Source organism: Pongo pygmaeus, chromosome 5 (genome assembly GCF_028885625.2).
Source record: "Pongo pygmaeus isolate AG05252 chromosome 5, NHGRI_mPonPyg2-v2.0_pri, whole genome shotgun sequence".
Classification (NCBI taxonomy): Eukaryota; Metazoa; Chordata; class Mammalia; order Primates; family Hominidae; genus Pongo; species Pongo pygmaeus.
The window spans coordinates 72,501,887-72,524,205 of NC_072378.2; the positions used below are offsets into that span (position 1 = coordinate 72,501,887).

Below are 22,319 nucleotides of genomic sequence, written 5' to 3' on the forward strand. Positions count from 1 at the left end.
AATTCAAATCAGAAGGTATTTGAGGGCTGCTACTCAGAGCTAGCATGTTTCTGGGCATTTAGAAGGCAGGGAGGAGGCGTGACGACTGTCACCCCAAAGAACTTACTGTTTGTCTGTAAGTTTTACCACCCCAGCCCACCTCAGTTACAGTATTGATTGACACTGAGAGGAACAAAAGGTATCTTCCTCATTCTTCAGACTTCACAGTTTTCAGAAATAACCTGTGGGTGACGTCCAAAATTCGCACAAAATAAGCACAAAGTTAACCATTACACAAATCACAGAATTTAGCCCATATTTAAGAGAAACACTTTTCAGCTGCATGGTGATTTTTCCTTCATATATCTCAAATTATTTCCTTCAAAGGCACACTTAGTTGTCTGCTGCACAAAGAGAAACCAATATGACACAATTTTAAAATTATATTTAATCGCTTTCATGGTGTGCTCTACTTGGTAAAGAAGGAGGAAAAAAGGTTAAGTAAAGGCCAGGATCCTTTTTCTGCAATGGATGACCGACATGGGAAAGAGACGAGTTACCCAGGCTTTGCTTTTTGCTACCTGCAGTATAAAACTCCCTGACATTGTCCCAAATTCCTTTTACAGGTATTTTATTTTCAACATCTAATTTTGTTCAGCCTTTCTTCCCTTGCCATCTTTTTCTTCTTTTGCCATGTATAATGCATAACAACAATTTCTGAACTCCAAAAGCATAGAAACCTCAGAATAATATTACCTGGGAAAAATTAATCTCTGTACCTCCAGCTACCAAGAGAATCATTTGCACATGAAACCCTGAGATTTGCATCTTTCATTAATCTAATGCAGTAGCAATTCTTATACCACATCATTCTATTGGAATTGATGACTAATCATTCCCAAAACTCTTTTGAAACTATTGTTCCCATAAGTTTGTGTTTTGATTGAAAAATGTCATGACCCCATATCTCTTTACATTTGTATGTTATCTGTTGCATAGCTAACCCCTCTCCCTCAGATTTAGTGGCTTAAAACAGCAACCATTTGTTTAGCCCACAGTTCTGTTAGGCAGTTCTTCTGGTCTTAAGTGAACTGATTCATACTCTGTGTTCAGCTGCTGTATTGGCTGGTGCTGACTGGACTAAGGGGGCCTCAGTTAGGATTACTGCTCTTTGCTCATGTGGTCTCTCAACCTTCAGCAGGCTGGGCTGGTTCACATGGTGGTGGTGGGTTCCCAAGAGCAGTACATCGATATCTGAAAGGCCTCTTGAAGTTCAGGCTCAACCTATCACAGTTTAATGTCCATTATGTCCTGTTGGTCAAAGCAAATGACAAGGACAGCCCAAATGCAAGAGACAGAGAAAGAGATTCCACCTCTTCATGTGAGAAGCTGCAAGTGTTGTGGCCAGTATTGCAATCTACCATCCCAGCCATTTAAAGCTTATTTGCTTTTAGTATTTTCAACATCCTGTTGGTTCTATGAAGACAGTGTCAGTGTCTAATTGACTTTTTTATTTCTCCCTGTAGTATCCTTCACTCACAGAGCCTAAGAAAGAAAAGGAAAATAGCATTGTTAGCACCTCATGTATCGAGGCATTGGCTAGACATTTTCTGTGAATTGGTTCATTTAATACACACATAGCCATTTTGCAGATAAGGAAATTGAGACTCAGAAAATGTAAATAACTTGCCCACATAATTCAGTCTAAATGCCAAAGTTGGGGTTTGAAGTTGCACTTAGGTCTAAGTTCAAAGCTTTTTATGTTCTACCATGCTTGCTGCTTAGCATGTTTTCTTTCATATAATTCATGCTGCTAATGAAACAGTATAAACCAGCTGTATGTTAACTGTTAGTGAAATGATTTATTGTCTTCTTTTTCAGTAAATATGACAAGTCTGCTCAATTTATTCCCTTTATCATTGCATACACTACAAATATTCTCTCCCTATATCTTCACATGTCAATTAAGGTATGCAACAGTAATTTCCATTTTTTTTAAACAATGCTTATATTACCATCTCTAGACAAGTTAGTCCAGATGATTTTGGGGTTAACATGTTGGAATTTCCTGGCACTATTACTGCTAGCTGAATAAGAGTTGAAAGTCAGGGAAAAATTTACTAGATCTGTATTAGTTTGCACACTGCTATAAAGAACTACCTGAGACTGGGTGATTTATGAAGAAAAGTTAAATTGACTCACAGTTCCACAACCTGTACAGGAAGCATGCCTGGGATGCCTCAGGAAACTTACAGTCATGGCAGAAGGGCGAAGGGGAAGGAAGCATGTCTTTACATGGTAGCAGAAGAGAAAGAGAGACAGAGAGTGAGAGAGTGAGAGAGTGAGAGTGAAGCGGGAAGTGCCACACTTTTAAACCATATTCCGCCCCCATGATCCATTCACTTCCCACCCAGTCCCTCCCCCGACACTGGGAATAACAACTCAACGTGAGATTTGGGTGGGGATACAGAGCGAAACCATATCAAGGTATATTTAGAATTCTCCAGCAGATTTGATTAATAATATAGATTTGTGATTCTGCAATTTGTAGGGTCATTATAAAACATGGCTGCTTTTATTGCAATCAGATATCTCTGAATATGGTTCAAAGGAAACAGATCTCGTCCTTGTGGAGATAGGATTACATAACTCCCTCTCAGTCATTTTGCCATCGATTCAGAATGTTTCTCCCTAAGTTGAAGTACTGTTTTAGCTTAGAATGGTAAGAGCAATTCATCACCAGGCACAGTGGCTCACACCTGTGATCCCCACAATTTGGGAGGCCCAGGCCAGTGAATCACTTGAGCCCAGGAATTAGAGACTAGCCTGGGCAACATGGCGAAACCCCATCTCTACAAAAAATATAAAAATTAGCTGGGCATGGTGGCACAGGCCTATAGCCCCAGCCACTTGTGGGGCTGAGAAATGGGGGATCTTTTGAGCCCAGGAGGTTGAGGCTGCAGTGAGCCATGATCGCATCACTGCACTCCAGCCTAGGCAACAGAACAAGTCTCTGGCTCAAAAAAAAAAAAAAAAGCAATTCATTGATCTCATCTAGTTTGACTAGTTCAATTATACATGTGAGAAGGCTATCTGAGATGATGTCAGGTGTGGAGCAGTGACTATCCCGGTGATCTGAATGTGATTGACCACTTGGCTTTACCAGGATTATCTCACTGTTTGGTTCTAATAAAGGCAGTCATTCTAGTCTATGAGTTTACCTTGCTTTTGCTACAAACACTTCAATGATATACTATTGAAACTATAAAAATCTATAAAAATTGGTTTTTGTATGTGAGTTTAAAAAAAATTGTTTTCACCAGGCTGTGAGTTTTATGTCTTTGTTTTCTATTGGGAAACTAATAGTGCTATGACTATAGTATGTTCTCAAGGAAATTCTTATGAAAATTGAATTAATCAGACACAGTGCATTGTTTTGGAGTAAAACAGAACTTGTTTTAAATCCTAGTTCCCCCACCAGGTTGGGTGAGATGAGACAAACGACTTAACCTCACTGCCACTTTAAATTTGTTCTCTCTCTCTCTTTAGGGTAGTAGAAATGATACCTACCTAATAGGGTTATGTGAGTAATAATAAGGTATGATGTGTGTAAAATTCTTGTACAATGCCCAGCACAGAATAGGTGCTCAATATATTAAATATATTGTTATTATTTATTAATTAATTAATGCTGATTTCTGCATTAATTTTGACTAATTGAAATCCTGGACTTGCTTAATTTGCATGTATTTGTCTTCCCTTCTTCCAGTACTTGATGGCAATTTCTACCTGTGGTAAATGGAAGGTTAAAAGTTATATATGTTCATACGAACTTTAGTCCTTTATTCCTTGGAGTGAGTTTTAAGAGTCCTCATGTTGAATAATTCATGTAATCACAGAAATAATACTATGTACCAGGGACTGCTTCCTTTATTAAAGATAAAGGCAGTGGAAATACTGCCTTTGTCAGAAATACTTCAGTTACTCTGAGAGAGAGAGACATTGGTTTACTATATGACAGCACAGTGCATGGCAAATAATAGAAGTTTGGAAAATATTTATTTTGAATAAATGAATAATGAACACATTGTGAACAAATAAATGGTTTACTATTTAATTATTCAGGAATCAATTAAGCTTTATTAATAAAAATTGTTTGGGGGTTTTAAAAAGCCCACACACAAATGAGATGCATCACAGAAGAAAAGGGTATGATATTATTAAATTCGTTATTGCTGAATCACAGTTCAGCAATAAGCAAGTGTTTGAGGTATTCAAATAAGTGAGTATTTGAGTGACTCTAAAAAGATAATGAAACTCCTCCACTGTTCTACAGTTGCAATAATTTTTAAGGAACATATAAAAACATATTCTAGTGTTTCCATTTGAATAAAGATAGTATATATAACATATGCAATTAAAAAGAAGAAAGAAAACAAATTTTAGTGTGTTTTTCTTTTCACCTTATGGGCAGTTACTACATGTATGATCAGCAATTTTAGCAGTAGAGACCATATTAATTGTTTTTGAAAACTCTCTAGTGCTTCACACCATCACTCAAAACAGAGAAATTCCTTTTAATTAAGTGTCAGGAACTATTCCATGAAATTTTGCCAGCATTTCTGCTAACCAGTAAGTAAGGTTAATTGACAATCTTTAAGAGAGAATCTTAGAGACATTCATATCATAATTAATGTAATTTAAGATGCTGAGGATGCATGAATTACCTACTCAGTGTAAATGGGGTCTTTGATTGTGAAGAGAAATACTCAAGTGCAGTGGTATCTTACATAATAGATTCCCTCATTAGTGTGAATTAGTGTTTCTGAATGTTGCTAATTAGCAAGCCTGGGAACAAACACAGTAAAAAATCAAGTTTACCAAATCACAAAAAAAGTACTGGTTAGCATATTTGGTAAACATGGGTCGATAGCTATTTTGATTGAATCTCCCAACAACCTAGTTTACTGTGGTTGCAGGCGCTGTGCACAGTATGTTTTACCTGCCACAGGTATAATCAACCACATACTAAAAGTTTGTAATGACTGTTGAGATAAAAAAGTATTTCAGAAAGTCACTGAGAATATAGTTTTGTGAGGAATAACGAGATGATGTTCTATTTCTGATGTGACTGTAAAAAGGCATAGAACTTAAATGAGAAAATAACAACAGTGCCTCTCATTTTCCCAGAATTTATTTCAACTGGCTGTTGAGCCTGCCCTTGCTCTCTTAGGACTCATGTTAAGTAGAAATGCAGACTGTGTGCAGTTCCGGTCACCTCCTAGGGAAGCACTGAGAAGGGAGCAAGTAATAAACCTCAGGAAAAATAGGTTTTTTTGTGTGTGTCAAAGAGCAGTGGGTGATTTTTTTAAACATCTGAGATAGAATTGGTGATAAAGAAAAGTTAGGAAAGAAGACATACTGAAAAGTAAAATTGAAGGATGTGAACCAGGCAGAAAACACTGTATCTACCATGCTTTTCAAGCAATGGTAGAGTGTCGTGAAATCAAATGAATGGGTTATGATCAGCATTCTTTTAGTGAAATGAAACAAGATGGGATGAGAAGTTATGGAATGAGATGGGCATATCTGTTGTAAAATGGGATAGGATAGGACAGAAGAGGAAATACATATTATAGAATGTATCACAAGTAATAAGAGCCAGTGTCATTTCTTGAGCCTTTTAGGTTTTACTTAAAGATTTTTGGTTTTACCAAAGTGGTATATGTATACCTGGTTTTAAAGGTCAAGTAATAAAGATTAACACAAAATGAATCACAGATTTAAATATAAAGCATAAAACTTTTAGAAAAAAAGAGAAGATCTTTGGGATCTAGAACTCAGCAGAAATTTCTTAGGCTTGACAACAAAGGCACTACCCATAAAAAGAAAACTGATAGGCTGGGTGTAGTGGCTCACGCCTGTAATCCCAGCACTTTGGGAGGCCAAGGCAGGCAAATCATGAGGTCAGGAGTTCAAGACCAGCCTGGCCAACATGGTGAAACCCTCTCTCTACTAAAAATACAAAAAATTAGCTGGGCGATGTGGCAGGTGCCTGTAATCCCCGCTACTCAGGAGGCTGAGGCAGACAAATCATTTGAACCTGGCAGATGGAGGCTGCAGTGAGCCGAGATTGTGCCGCTGTACTCCAGCCTGGGCGACAGTGCAAGACTCTGAAAAAAAAAAAAAAAAAAGAGGGAGAGAGAGAGGGAGGGAGGAAGGAAGGGAGGGAGGAAGGAAGGAAGGCAGGCAGACAGGCAAGCAAGCTGATAGAATGGACCTCATTGAATTAAAAACTTTTGCTCTGCAAATGAGATTAAGGGGATGAAAAAACAAGCTGCAAATTGAGAGAAAATATGTACAAGTGACATATCTGATTAGAACATATAAAGAACCCTCAGAACACCACAGGGGAAAAAAAAAACACCAGTTGAATAAGCAAATAGGCAGAAAACGTGAAGAACATTTCACCAAAGAGCATATAAACATGGCAAACAAGTGCAAGAAAAGATGTTTAACATAATCAGCCCCATGGGGAAAGGCCAGTTAAAACTACAGGAGATATCACACCTGCCAGAATGGCTAAAACAAACAAAAAAATAGGGATGACACAAAATGCTGGGGGAGATGCAAAGAAGCCGGATCACTTACACATTGCTGGTGGGAAAAGAGTTTAGTAGTTTCTTAAAACTATTCAGTTAGTTACTATCTGACCAAGTAATTTTATTTTTGGGTATTTAGCCCAGAGAAATTGTTATGTTCCCATAAATCCTATATATGCATGGTCATAGTAGCTTTCTTTGTAATGACCCAAAACTGGAAACAACCCAGAGTAATATTAATATATATAATATATATTTTATTATATATTACATATATTATTATTTTATTATATATTACATATAATATATTAATATATTGCATATAATATTATATATGTACTATATATATTTAAAATACAACTGAATAATATTCCATAGCATGTATGTGCCACAATTTGTTTAAACTTTTGTCTATTGAAAAGTTTAACCAATAGGCAAAAGGTTAAACAAATCGTGGCACATACATGCTATGGAATACTACTCAGCAGTAAAGATGAATGAAGTATTGATACACACAACAATGCAGCTGAATCTTGTGAGAATTATGCTAAGTGAAAATATACCAATCCCAAAAGATCACATATCATTAATTACTAATTATTACTGATATACATTAATGTAGTGTGGGAAGTGTATATATATGTGTGTGTGTGTGTGTGTGTGTGTGTGTATACATATATATATATCAATTTATGTAACATTCTTGGAATTATAGAAATGCATATCATATTAGTGGTTGCCAGTAATCATGGTGGGAGCTGGGAGGGAGGGGGTGTGGCTCTAAAAGGACAACATGAGGACTCCTTGTGATGATGGAAATGTCTATATCTTGACTGGATCAGTGTTAATATTCTGGCAGTGATATTGCAGTATAGTTTTGCAAGATGTTACCATTGTAGGAAACTGAATAGAGGGTACACAGAATCTCTGTATTATGTCTTACAAATTACGTGTGAGTCTACAATTACCTCAAAATTGAAAGTTCAATTTAAAATAATAAAAGTCAAATGATATAAGCCCTTTGTTACAGAATATAATTATTTTCTTCCTCAACTCTCCCACTCTATCCCTAGACCACCTTTCCAGGAGCAGACATTTTCTATTTATTTTAGCTATTTCTCTTGATATTTACATATCTCCATATTTTTCCAACAATGTGAGTGTACTGCTAACTTCTGATTAATTCATTTTGAATACTGTTTACTTTCTATTCTGGTAAATGAAGATTTCACTCTTTTTTCACTCTTCCTTCTGCAGACCCTCCCAACCTTTCAATGTAAGTCACTATAGTTTTTTGAGAAGTCAAAATTCAGCGTCTACATTATGTATACATATTACATTGCACTATGATTGTTTCTTACCTTTTGCTTTTCCTGTAGTAAATAAATACCTTGTTCATTGTTGCTGTTTTCATAATTCTTCCCACATCTTCAATAATCTCTCGGTAATATTTTCCACAAGGTAAATTGCATCAGGTAACCAATCGGTCCCATTGTGACTTTTCTTTGAGAACACATTCTGGAAACCTCCATTCTCCTTTTACCTGAGCTGGCTGCTCTCTAAGCCTACTGCACAGCCATTATCTTTTGAATTCCCTTCTATTTTCTTCTAAATTGGATTCTCAGTTTTCAGGATCTTGCATTTTTGTCTTTCTTGATTCACTCCATTATTTCAGACAGTAAAAATCCAATTTTTTTATGTAAAAAGATGACGTGATGACAGAAGGCATGATGATGACAGCTGTCAATGTGTCTGTCCCTCAATTCACACTAGTCCTATCTGGACCAATTTCCCTCTCCACCTGACACGCTGCTTTCACACAGGAATTTTCCTTCACTCTCACCCTGCTGACTCCTGTTGCGTCTCTCTGTGTCACCCTGTTCCGTGGTTGTGTCTCCCAATCTCTTGGTTTACTTTGCCATTTTGATGAAGTACATCCTATCATACATTCCTGAGAAGAGTGTCTGGAAGGCAAAATTTTTAAGAGCTTGTATGTCTGGAAATAGTTCGTATCCATTCTAGAATATCTTATTGGGTTTTTTTTTCTCCCTTCATTTTCTCTGAAAGAAGAGAGAAAATATGAAGATATTTCTCATAATAAAGATATGAAAATCTATTATTTGAAAGTTGGACTTGGATACTGGCCCTGATTTTCTTATCCTTCCTCTTTCATTTTCTACCTCTTTGTCTTTTTGTTCTACTTTCTAGGAGTTTTGGCCAATTTTATCATCCAAATCTCTTACTAAGATTTTCATTTCTGCTATCATTTCTAAGGTCCTTTATTTTTGTTGTTTTTGACTAAGGGTTCTTTTATTTTAGTATCCTATTTTTCTTGCATGGATAGAGTATTTTGCCTTATATCTGTGAAGATATTAATGACAATGTTTTGAAATTTTCATTTCCTTAGTTTCTGTTACCTTCTAGTTGCTTTTGATCTCCATTTTTGTATTGGAAGATTTCCTTAGTTACATAGTAAATTGAATGTTTTCTCATAATAAAATGTTGGAGACTAGAAGGGTGACTGGAGTTTCTGAGTGTATTAGAGCTGATTAACTTTGATCTTCACCATAGGTTGACCTGAGTCAACCATTTTTGGGGGAATTCCTGGCAACAGTATCTTTAGCTCTTTTTTCTTGCACTGATCAGATTCCCCAGAGAGTAGTTACTCGAACTCCTAGAGGGAAAAGGTCTTACTACCATTATTATGATAGCGAGCAGGTTGTGGTGGATCCTCAACGTTCAATCTGTGTATGATCACTTAATACCCCAGCTTTTGGTTTAATACCTGTCCTTTGACTGTGTTGGATGTATCTTTGGATGAAGGGGTGAACTCTCATCCAAAGATTTCCATCTTCTGCTGGAATAGGAGGGGACCATATGCCCAGGAGTCTGGGAGAGATTGCACGCAACCTTCCTTATCTTAGTTATCCCCTCTTTATGCTTGGATCAAGAAGTACCTAATGTTGCCAATTCCTGAGCCTTTTGAGTTTTCCAAAGTGTAAATCTTGTTGTTCTTAGCTTTTCTCAGTGTTGGCATAGGGTTTTCTCTCTGGTATCAGCTAGTCAGTTACCTAACTTGTCCATCTGCTTTCCCACTTCCAAAATTATGTTGTTGTCATCTCCTTTCCTTTTCTCTTCTTTTATGGGTTTATGTCTTTTTTTAAAGTATTTCATCACTATAGTTTTAGTGGATTTTTCAAAAGGAGCAAGATTAGCTGTATATGTTCAATCTACCATCTTAACCCAGAAAGGAACTTCTGTCTTAATTATATGTGTATGTGTGCATCTTTGTATGTGTGTGTGCTGAATCACAGCATAAATTATAATCCTTATTGTGGATGAAAGCCAAAAAAGTCAGTTAGTCCAGGCCAACAAAAAGTAATCAAGTTCAGTCAAAGGCTAGTCATATTTTCTCTTTGCTATGAAAGCCTCCCATAGAGCTAAGAGAGTTTTGAAGACATATGAGGACATTTTTTCAGAATGTGGTATTCATAGGAAGCTCTAAGTCTATCTCTTTAGAAAAAAAAAGATAAGCTACATTTCCTCTAATACTGCATTTGAATGTGTCTTTCATTTCTGTTTTGAGTACTAGGATTATTTATTCTAGGTCCCAAATTTTTATGTCAAGAATGTCATAATACTAAATAAGTAAAATAAAAAATAATAAAAATAACAAGTAATCCCAGTGCTAAGTTATGCAATCTGTATCAATCTGTAATCTTCAATTCCACTAAAAAAAAAAAAAAAAAAAAAAAAAAAAAAAAAAAAAAAAAAAGTTTGCTCTCCAAATTGCATCTACTTTGGCAAAAATGCACGGAAAATGCAATTACCTGTTCTAAATACTAAAATTAGCTCTTTAACTAGAATATTGCTTTAAAAGCTCAAAAGGATATTTAACTTTGAAACCAATATGTGCTGCAGATATGGATACCTAGAGGCTTTTTTTTTCAATAAAAACTAATTTTCAGAATTTTTTTCAAATATTGTATCATTTCTACAGCCTAGAAAAAATGTAATGAGAGTGTGTTCACAGATGCATCAAAATTTTTATTATAGCATTATCTTTTATTTCTATGGGAACTCAGTGAGATAATTTTCTAACTCTTAATTTTAAAAAACTCACTTGTAAGCTATTACTCCAAATCTCCTAAGATTCAGAGTTGAGTAAACAATGGTCACATGATTGAGATTTTACAATTTCTTGCTACAGTACCAGCAATATAAAGTATTGGGATAAGTGTCAGTTTGGAAAAGGTGATAGGTGTGAAATATCCAAAAGTGACATGTGAAGTAATGCTATCTTGCTGTAAAGTATTTAGATTTCCATTAGTGCTACATTGTTCCTGAAGAGAAAAACTAAGTCTGGATTGCCTTCTTTTCTATATTAATATGGATGATACAGTGAGAGAGAGAGAGAGAGATCCCTCTTCCTTTTGTACCAATGTGAACATTCTTCTATTATTTACTAATTATAAATGTATAGATCCAAGAATTTAAAGTGGGCTTACAGGTTGCATTTCCACCTAAAAATAAACGTGCAGCATACCATATTTATTCAACAAATATTTCCAGAGTTCTACTATAAAAGTTATTCATTCTTTTACTTTAAACTTCTTTTGCCTCTTAAATATTTTCATGGGCTAATAGGGGAAGATTCTATTTAAAATGTTTATAAAAACTAAACATTATGTGGAAATTTTGGGTGTTTTTCACAGTAGGATTTTGAAGTATACCTAGTCATGAATGATCACAAAAACAAAACAAAAAAATTAACCATAGTACAACAGAAAATAATAAGGCGAACCCATGAATGGCAAGACATGGTCCTGCCCTCATGGAGCTCACTGTCTAACAAGGAAAGGGACTTGTAAACAATGAAATATAATACAGTGTAATAACTGAGAAGATACAGGCATACACAGTAAAGGAAGGGCTGCATCAGTCTTCCTTCAGAGGTGGTAGACTCTTGAAAGGCTTGTCATTCCAGAGCTAAGTCTGAGGCTCTAAACTCCATCATGCCACCCTGCACACTTCATCCTCTATGCTTAGGACCTCTCAAAATAAAAGAAATTGCTAGACTGCAAAATAAAGTTATGGTTTTCAAAGTGCCACAAAAGTTACATGTAGGCTGAAATTAAAATGGTGTGTTCTAATTATTCTGATGTTCTCCACATTGTGAGTGTCCCTTGCTATTGTTGGTGCCCCATGCATATTATAATCTGCCCACCACAAATTCAGCACCTAGAAATTACCAGCCAAACAAATAAGAAAAGCAAGGAGGATGGATGAGGGTGTGTAGACGACACCCCTTGGGAGAATGTCCAATGGTGATGACGCTTGAACAGCACCTAGAGAAGCAGTTGGAATTTGGTGTGGCTGGAGAATGGGATGGAAAGGCCATCATAAGATGAGGCTGAATGGGAGCTTCTGGGCCATCAGAACCAACTTCCTTCCCAAGGCAACCAGAGATGTGTAAGTTTCCATCTATGATGAGAAATTGACTTTGACATTAAACATCAATTGATGTACAGGAAGAGATTGGAAGGGAATATACCAAAAATTTGATAGGATTTGCCTTAGAGTGTTAAAGCCACAGGTGAATTTTTTTTTCTTTCTTTGTGATTTAATTTAAAATTCAAATTTTCAAGGTTTATACAATGCACATGTATTACTATTATAATGAGAGAAAAACAAAGTGAAAATAAAAACTATTTGAAAGGAAAAACATCTAGAGTAAAAAATACATTATCCAGAGTATTTTTCTGGGTTCCTTATTCATGCCTTGAGGACCTAGTTTGTCTCTTGGTTACTTAGCAGCATCTAACATGGAACAGGAAGAAAAGTCCCTAGTCAAGGACTTAGTGAAATGAAATTGTGCTACTGCATCAGGGCCCAAGCAGTTACTCTAAACTCTAGTTGGATTAAAGGAATTGTCTTTGGAATAGCACATGTCTAAAATGGTAACTCTAAATTTAGGATGATATTTAAGGTTTTAAGAAATGATAGCAGAGGGTGGCAGGGGGTGAGTAATTGAAATACAACCAGCAGCAGAAAGAAGGAACCCTTAGAATATAAATTATAATTCGTTACAGGTTGTAATAAATTAGTTATCACCACCATTAATAGTAGCCATTTTAATGTGTGTTCCCCATAGCATAATGAAATAGAATCATCACATACTTTATTTAAATTCCTAAAATAAAAGTGAATTGTGAGGCTGGGCGCAGTGACTCATGCCTGTAATCCCAGCACTGTGGGAGGCTAAGGCAAGCAGATCACCTGAGGTCAGGAGATCGAGACCAGTCTGGCCAACATGGTGAAACCCCATCTCTACTAAAAATAGCCAGGCGTGGTGGCACGCACCTGTAGTCCCAGCTACTCTGGAGGCTGAGGCAGGAGAATAGCTTGAACTCGGGAGGCAGAGGTTGGCATGAGCCGAGATCACACCATTGCCCTCCAGCTGGGCAACAGAACGAGACTCCATTCAAAAAAAACGAAAACAAAAACAAAAATGAATTGTGAACTTCTAGCCCTCACACTTTCACTGTAAGTAGCATATCACGATAATGGTTGCCTTTTTTATGATGATGCATAAATATTTTGTTACAAAGTACAAAAATACTTTTCACGTTTTGGTTGATTTCAAGGTTTGGAATGAATGAGGAGCAGCGGCAGGCAGGGTGACTGTGGAGAGGTGAACAATACGGCAGAGAGGGCATTCCTATGACTGTTGGCCCATCCGAGAAGATAGGAGCAGAGAAGCCATTGCGCACATGGACCATAAAACCTAAAGTATAATAATAATAATAATAAAAGAAAAGAAAAAAAAACTAATTTTATGAGAAATAAAATAGAACAGAAAATAAAAGGACATAATTTATATAGTAAATATAAGTACTGTTTTGAGAGACACCTCTATCAGTTATAAGTGTCTGAGTGTATACATTGTGATGAAACATGTATTTCTAGTCATGTTCATAAAAGTTCATAAGATCCTCTATAAAGTAGAATATTGAAAAAAAAAAAAAAGAAAGGAAAAGGCAAACGCCGTCTATCTGTTGGGTGGAGGCAGGCGCTGAGTCTGGAAGCGTGTGGGGCCACGGGGCTTGGGGCTCGGGCCTCCCTGAAGCGTGGTGGGTGCAAGGGCGAGGCGAGCAGAGAGAGGCCAGGCAGGATGAACCCCCAGGGCCAGGACCTGTTGCTATGGTGACAGCGTGAAAACAAACTGTACACTCACATATACACAAGCGTAAGCGTCTTCATTCGTGCCAGAAAACAAGCAAAATTAAACGCCTCGTTTCCTCGAACGGGAGCTACCGAAGCAAGTTTGGGTGGAAGGTCAGGCCTTGCAGGGTCCAAGTGATCCTCCGAGCTGGATCTGGGCGCCTCAGCGAGAAGGTCCCCAAATCCTCCTGGGAGGCGCTGGAGAAAGGCTTGAGGGTGCAGAAAAGGGCTGAGGAAGAGGAGGAAAGGGAAACAGGAAGGAGTCCGCTGAGTCAGGCTTAGGATTCACAATTTCTGGGGGACAGCGGCAGCTCTGCACAGGCCGGCCGCCCGGGGGCGGTGGCGGTGGGAGCTCAGGGCGCCTGTCCCGGCACCACCACAGATTCCCAGAACCAATTCCCCGGTGACCAGACTGAAGAACTAACAGAACTGACGATACTTCCATCCTTGCTGGGTGGTGTCAGAGGAAGGGAACTAGCGCACCTGGCATGGAGGGCGGCGGCAATGGTAGTGGCAGCTGGGTAGGTGAATGCAGCATGGCTGATGGCTGGGGTCAGCTCTGTGGTGTACAAAGGTTAAGGGCCCAGGCCTCTGGGGGTGCAGGGATCAGAGCAGCCCCCATCAGGTCATAGGGGTCCCGAGCGATGAAGTAAATGTGTTCCTAGGTGGAGTGCATGTTGGTGGGATTTGGAGTTGCCATTAGCTTGCTCTTGGCCATCTTGGTGTTGGCTTTGGCAAACTCTAGCCTCATGATCTGTGGGTTTTCGGGATCTAAGCGAATATCGTTCAGCGCATTTTTGGCCGCTTCTGCTCCTGTCCAGCTGTCAAAGATCACAAAACAAACAGGCTGTCTCGCGGTGAGCTTGATTAGGGACTCTTCATACCCCTTGGACGGCTGGAAGATCAAGTAGGGTTCTCTGGGTTTAATGTCCATGGGGAGGCCGCTGATAGTGTCCGGGTCTCCTCCTCCAGGAGGCCGCTGGAACCCGCGCTGGAGCCAGTGCGGGTGCTGCCGCCGCTCTCCCCCTCCCGCTGCAGATTGCTCCCGGTGCGGGGGACGGGGCGGGGGGGGCGGGAAGGGAACGTACGGGAGAGCGCGGCGGCGGCGCCGGCCCCAGCGTTGAGTGGGCATGGTTGCCTTTAAGTCCTGGAACTTTGGAAGATTTTTTTTTTTTTTTTTTTTTTTTTTTGTGGAGACGGCGTCTCCCTCTGTCGCCAGGCTGGGGTGCAATGGCGCGATCTCGGCTCACGCAACCTCCGCCTCCCGGGTTCAAACGATTCTCCTGCCTCAGCCTCCCGAGTAGCTGGGACTACAGGCACCCGCCACCACACTTGGCTAATTTTTGTCTTTTTAGTAGAGACAGGGTTTCACCATGTTGGCCAGGCTGGTCTCGAACTCCTGACTTCAGGTGATACACGTGCCTTAGCCTCCCAAAGTGCTAGGATTACAGGCATGAGCCACCGCACCCGGCCTGGAAGATTTTTTTTCTTCATTCTGTTTTCCTATTTTTCAAATACTTCATATCAAAAAGTATACATTATTTTTGTGATGGAAAAATTCTTAAATTCCTTAGGAAACTTTAAATGAAGTATAAATAATTTATAATCTCATGCACTAGTATAGCTAATTTTATTTTTACATATTCTCTTCTAGCTACTTTTCTTTTCACATACTCTTGTACATAGTTATAATCAACATAAGTAGTTTCATATTTTAATTTCATTGCACATTTTAAAATATTTTCATGTTATTACATACTATTCATAATTGTCTTTTTCAGAGCTGTGTAGTACACCTGCATGATCAAATGCTATAATTTACTATAATTTGCAGTTTTCTACTTTAGGGCATTGAAACTTACATAACTATTTTTCTATAGTAGGTGATAAACATTATTGCATTAAGCTACGTTTCTATTCTTTTTGAACTTATTTTACAAAGGAAACTTCCCTTGTATAAAATTTCAAGATTGCTGATTATATAGCAAAGACATGGAATCAATCTAAGTGCCCATCAGTGACAGATTTGATAAAGAAAATGTAGTACATACACACCATGGATACTACACAGTCATAAAACAGGATGAGATCATGTCCTTTGCAGGAACACCAATGGAGCTGGAGGCCATTATCCTCACCAAACTAACACAGGAACAAAAAACCAAATACCACATGTTCTCACTTTTAAGTGGGAGCTAAATTAGGAGAACACATGGACACAAAGAGGGGAACAACACACACTGAGGCCTACTTGAGGGTGGATGGTGGGAGGAGAGAGAGCACCAGAAAAAATAACTGTTGGATAGTTCCTGGGTGATTAAATAATCTGTACAACAAACCTGAGTTTACCGATATAATAAACCTTCTCATGTACCCCTGAACTTAAAAGTTTAAAAATCAAAAATAAAAATAAAAATAAAAAGATTGCTGATTATACATTATTTTATTGTCATAAAAATTTAATCCAATTTATATTGTCACCAGCAATGTCAAAGTGTACCAAATTCATCTCAATTTTGTATTAGTTATTATTCTTTTGCAAATTAAACCGGTATAAGTTCATGCTTTTAATTTACAATTTTTAAATTTCTAGTAAGGCTGAATAATTTTCAGTCATTTTTTGCTAGTTTTTCCTGACTGACTTATTTGTACATATATATTTTGGATTGTGATTCATTCAAATAAGTTCCTTATACATTATAGATATTAAGCTTTTTTTATATTTTGGAATTCTTCCCTAATCAAGAATTTTTGGCATTGTAATTTAGTTATTGTGGGTAGCAACATGTTCTGTCTTCATGATCAAAGCTGCCAGCTCTCTCCTTTATAATTTCTTCTATTGCCCCAAATGGGAGGACGTTCCTCCACAGACAAAACAAGTGTTTCCGCTATGTTTTTGACAATTGGGTTTTATTTTTGTCTGTGACTGTGTAAGCTGCTTGTGTGTAAAAGCAGTAGTGATTTCTTTAAAAGAGAAAGAGGGCCAAAGCCTGAGAAGAGGGGGTTTTTTGATGGCTGCGGGTAGAAGACAATGACTGGAATTCAGCAAGCTGAGGCCTTCAAGCTCAATTAAAGATGACTAGAATGTTGTGATAGGACAAAACCTTGTTCCTATATCACCAATTTATCAAAGGATTTTTAAATTGTTTTTCTGTTTTTTATGATGTAGTCATTTACTGCTGTCTTGTGAGGCACGTATGTTGTCTCAAATTGCTCCTCTGCAAAATATATCAGCAGCACCAAGGAACACAGGATGGCGGATTAGCCAAACACACTGCTCAGCTCTGGCTGAGAGAGACCAGGAGATGTCATTTTTCTACCTACAACCAGTGGTCTTTGCCCTTGGCTATACATCGGATTCTTCCAGAGAGCTGGGAACTCCAACGCCTGGGTCCTAGCCTTTGGTTTCTAATGTTATTGGTCTTGAGAGCATCCTCATTATTGGGATTTTTTTTAACACTCCCCAAATGATTTTAATGTGCAGCCAAGGTTGAAACCCACTGTAATCATTTCATCAAGAAATGCAAAGAAGATATCCAAAAGAAAAGAAGTCAATATATTGAAGAGATATCTATATTCCCATGTTTATTGCAACACTATCCACAATATCCGAAATATGGACTTAACCTAAGTGCCCATCAGTGAATGAATAAAGAAAATGTGGTATAGATACACAATGAAATATTATTCATCCATTAAAAAGAATGAAATCCTGTCATTTGCAGCAACATGGATAGGACTGGAGGCCATTATGTTAAGTGAAATGGGCCAGGCACAGAAAGAAATAGATCATGTGGGCTCATTCATATGTGGGACCGAAAAAAGTGGATCTCATGAAGACAGAGCTTAGACTGGTGGTTACCAGAGGCTGGGAAGAGAAGTTGGGAATTGGAAGAATGCGAATGAAAAGAGGTTAATTAATGGCTACAGTTTGATAGAAGAAATAAGTCCTAGCATTTGATAGGTCAGTAGGGTGACTATAGTTTACAATAATCTGTTGTATATTTCAAATAGCTCAAATAGCTAGAAAAGAATAATTCAAATGTTTCTAGCATAAAGAAAAGACAGATATTTAAGATGATGGATAGCCCAAGTACACTGATTTGATCTTTACAAGTTTTATGAATGTAATAAATTATCACATGTGCTCCAAAAATATGTACATCTATGTATCAATGAAAAATAGAATTATTTTTAAAAAGAAATGCAGAAAGAATCTAATCCGTAAAAGAAGATGACTAAGAAAAAGAACTAGAAACTACCTGTCCTTCTTCCATAAATACCTTCAACTTGATGGTAAAATTTCATAGTGGAAATAGAAATATGGTCTTTGGACATAGCAGAAGTTTCCAAAATGTTCTTCTTTACCCTCCTCTCTCTTCATCATCTAAAGTCCAAGTGGTCCTTTCCAAACAGTATAGAAAGTAGCAATTAGTAGTTTTTCAAAATTCAAAATTTGGCTTAGATCTTTTTATTTTATTTTTATTTATTTATTTATTTAGAGATGGAGTTTCACTCTTGTCACCCAGACTAGAGTGCAATGGTGCAATCTTGGCTCACTGCAACCTCCTTCTCCCACGTTCAAGCAATTCTCCTGCCTCAGCCTTCCAAGTAGCTGGGATTACAGGTGCCTACCACCATGCCCAGCTAATTTTTTTTTTGTATTTTTAGTAGAGATGGGTTTCACCATGTTGGCCAGGCTGGTCTCGAACTCCTGACCTCAGGTGATCCACCTGCCTCGGCCTCTCAAAGTGCTGGGATTACAGGCGTGAGCCACCGCACCCGGCCAGCTTATATCTTTTTAAATGTCAGGGAACAGAGTACTTGAAAGCAAATTCTGAACACTGCTAATCAATAGGAAACAGGAAAGGCTTGGGGAAGACAAACAGTTGTATTTTATATTTATTTTTCTCCCTAATGCCAAGCATGGACCATTCATGGGGCTAGCTCTGCCAGAGAGGATCCCAAGAGGATCCCTCACAGAGAGCAGGACTTTGGGGAGGACCTTATTCCATTGGCATTTTGCCCTTTTCTGAGTAGGTTTGACTAGGTGCTCACATGAGTTCACAGTCCCATAACCTACGTCTCCCAAAATACCAGGACAGAGAGGCAAATGTGTAGTTGGAGAACAGAGGGCCAGCCTCAGCTGGAAATTTAGCCCCTCCTAAGTACCTTAGCATTCAGAGGGGTTTAAGCCCCTAGGAGTAATAAGAAAGACATTTAATGTGTTATTAACTTCACTGGAAATAAAATTGACAACTCAAGATATAGCAGGTCCACAAATAAAATTGTTTCCTTCAACGTCGTTTTGTTAGATGGATGAGGAAAAAAAAATTGGTTCTTGGCTAGACCACTGTCTGTGTGGAGTTGGCACATCCTCCTCAGGCCTGCATGGGTTTTCTGCAGGTTCTCTGGTTTCCTCCCATATCCCAAAGCTGTGCACTGAAGTTCATTGACGTGTCTAAATGATCCTCATCTGAGTGAGTGTGGGGGTGTGTGTGAGCATGCTCTGCTATGAGATGTGCCCTGTCCATGGCTGTTAGCTGCCTTGTGCCCTCCGCTGCCAGGATGGGCTCCAGCTACCCTCGACCCTGAACTGGAATAAGTGGGTTGGAAAATAAATGAATGAATGAATGAATGAATGAATACAAATTATTGTAAAATCAAAATGTGTCAGACCAGACTCAGTGGCTCACACCTGTAATTCCACACTTTGGGAGGCCTAAGTGGGAGGATCATTTGAGATCGGGAGTTCAAGACCAGCCTGGGCAACATAACAAGACCTCTCCATCTCTGCAAAGAATTAAAAAATAAAAATAAAAACTAGCCGGACACAGTGACCTGTGCCTGTAGTCCTAGCTACTAGGGAGGCTAAGGAGGGAGGATAATTTGAGCCCAGGAGGTTGAAGTTGCAGTTACCTATGATCACACCACTGCACTCTAGCCTAGGCAACAGAGGGAGATGCTGTCTCAAAAAATATATAATAGTCAATAACCATACATCTGGCAGTAAAATGAGTTTGGTTAAAAATAACTAAATAGGCTGGGCACGGTGGCTCACCCCTGTAATCCTAACACTTTGGGAGATCGAGGCCTGTGGATCACCTGAGGTCAGGAGTTCAAGGCCAGCCTGGCCAACATGGGGAAACCCAGTCTCTACTAAAAATACAAAAAATTAGCTGGGCATGGTGGCAGGCACCCATAATCCCAGCTACTTGGGAAGCTGAGGCAGGAGAATCCCTTGAACCCGGGGGGTGGAGGTTGCAGTGAGCCAAGATCGCACCACTTCACTCCAGCCTGGGCTAAAGAGCAAGACTCTGTCTCAAAAATAAAATAAATAAATAAGTAAATAAGTAGCATACAATAATCATACAAATACACAGCAACTGATGCAGTAGGAAAGCACTCAGCAAGCCCACCAATATTTGCTCTTGTGTTTTTTAACTGTATAGTGGTAGGAGGTGCCCCTTCTAATTTTTGCTTTGCAATCATTTATTCTTTGATTTAACCTCCCGCCATTATGACCACTGTCACCCACTGATTAACCAAAAATTAGGTAAATAATTATCTTACTCGTTTTTATTAATCTTTCTTAAATGTATATGTAGCTCACATTTGTTTCAGTGTTTAATATTGTGTTTTGTGTCTTTATGTAGAAATTTGGTGATGTTTCTGTGACCATAAATATGCCATAGGACTTTAACTCTTCTTTAGATCAAATAGCTATGGTAAAATCATTTTCATTATATGTGATTTCACTTAAAGTCACAATTTCCAAGAACCTACCGAAGACATTAAGTGAGGACTTGGTGTACTTATGAAGCAGAAAGACGGCATCTTGCTCATTTTGGTAGCTTTGAAGCAAGAAAAAAAAATTCCCTAATTCACTCCTGCCTCAACACATGCCAGCAAAGATATATTTCCTATTCATTTGCTCTAACTACACCTACCCAAAAAAAACCAGGATTGAGTGTTTAATTTACAGCTTAAACAATCAAGTTACAAAGTGCTGTATAAAACTGCACAATCAGATGCATTTGAGTATAATGTAATTGATGACTGACTCTCATCCTCTGTCCAGCCCAATTCCTAAACAGGATGAGTCTCTTATTGGGGTACAGGATGTTGATGGAGAGTGCAACATTAGGCTGGAAGGTAATGTCTTGTAATCATTTGGGATGTTCGCAGGTTCATTTATGAGTGAACAATATAGTTTCACTATCTTTACTTTTGTGCTTATTGTGACAGTAAACATCTGCTGAAAGAAAGTTTTCCATTAACCTCAAAATTAAAGGACTCTATATTTTATGCTATTTCATTATTTGGACCTGCATTATCATATTATGGCTGGTAATATGGTGTTTTCAAATACAGAAATTATTAATATAGGCTTGCAGGATCTGTCTTGTAACCACTCCAGTGTTCCCCAGCTTTCTGAGATATGAGAAGAGACTAAGATAGAAGTACCTCTCATTCAGATTCAGATGAGGGAAAGCAGTCATATGCCTCTATTTTGAAGGACAGCATAAAACACCCTTGTGAATTCTATACTGGGAATCTTTTTTTTTTTTAAGAGACTGGGTCTCACTCTGTTGCCCAGGCTGGAGTGAAGTAGTACAGTCATAGCTAACTGCACCCTCGAACTCCTGGGCTGAAGCTATTCTCCCTCTTCAGCCTCCTGAGTAGCTTGAATGACTACAGGCACACACATCACCATGCCTGGCTTTTTTTATTTTTATTAACATTATTATTTGTAGAGACAGGGTTGCCCAGGCTGATATCAAACTCCTGGCCTTAAGCAATCCTCCTGCCCCAGCCTCCAAAAGTGCTGGGATTAAAGGAATGAGCCACCATGCCCAGCTGTACTGGGACTCTTGATAAAGTTTGTTATTCAATATTTCCTTTGGGGAGCTAACATCTGGGCATCTCCCAGGGCTCCATAATGATGGCTAGTGGCTTCAGTTTTGTCAGCCACCCAGCCTGTATATGAGTCCTCTATTCCACCTGACCTTTCCCCATCCCTTACACACCCCCCTTGAATTTCCGGGGTCTGTGTATTTCCAAGGCTCCTTTGGGTGTGGCCTGGCCCAGCACATGGCCATGGTGACCACATTGCTCAAAATCAAATCTCCTCTGGATTTGACATGGGGTCCACACCATGCCAAGTGCACCAGCCCTGTGAAGGAAAATGTAATGCGGGAGATGGGAACCCAGATACCAATAAGAGATACAAGAAGGGCAGCCCCATGTGGTGGTTCATGCCTGTAATCCCAGCACTTTGGGAGGCTGAGGCGGGCAGATCACCTGAGGTCAGGAGTTCGAGACCAGCCTGGCCAACATGATGAAACCCCGTCTCTACTAAATATTTAAAAATTAGCCGGGTGTGGTGGTGGGCACTTATAATCCCAGCTAGTTGGGAGGCTGGGGCAGGAGAATCGCTTGAACTCGGGAGGCGGAGGTTGCAGTGAGCCGAGATTGTGCTACTACACTTGAGCCTGGGTGACTCTGTCTCAA

General features: G+C 38.8%; 1 protein-coding gene and 1 pseudogene across 3 annotated transcripts in view; one reads left to right on the plus strand and one right to left on the minus strand.

The window, feature by feature from the left end:
- KCNQ5 (potassium voltage-gated channel subfamily Q member 5) overlaps positions 1-22,319 on the plus strand; it is a 592,520-nt gene that overhangs the window by 537,326 nt on the left and 32,875 nt on the right. The window lies entirely within an intron of this gene.
- LOC129038226 (RNA-binding protein with multiple splicing 2-like) lies at positions 13,881-15,699 on the minus strand (annotated as a pseudogene).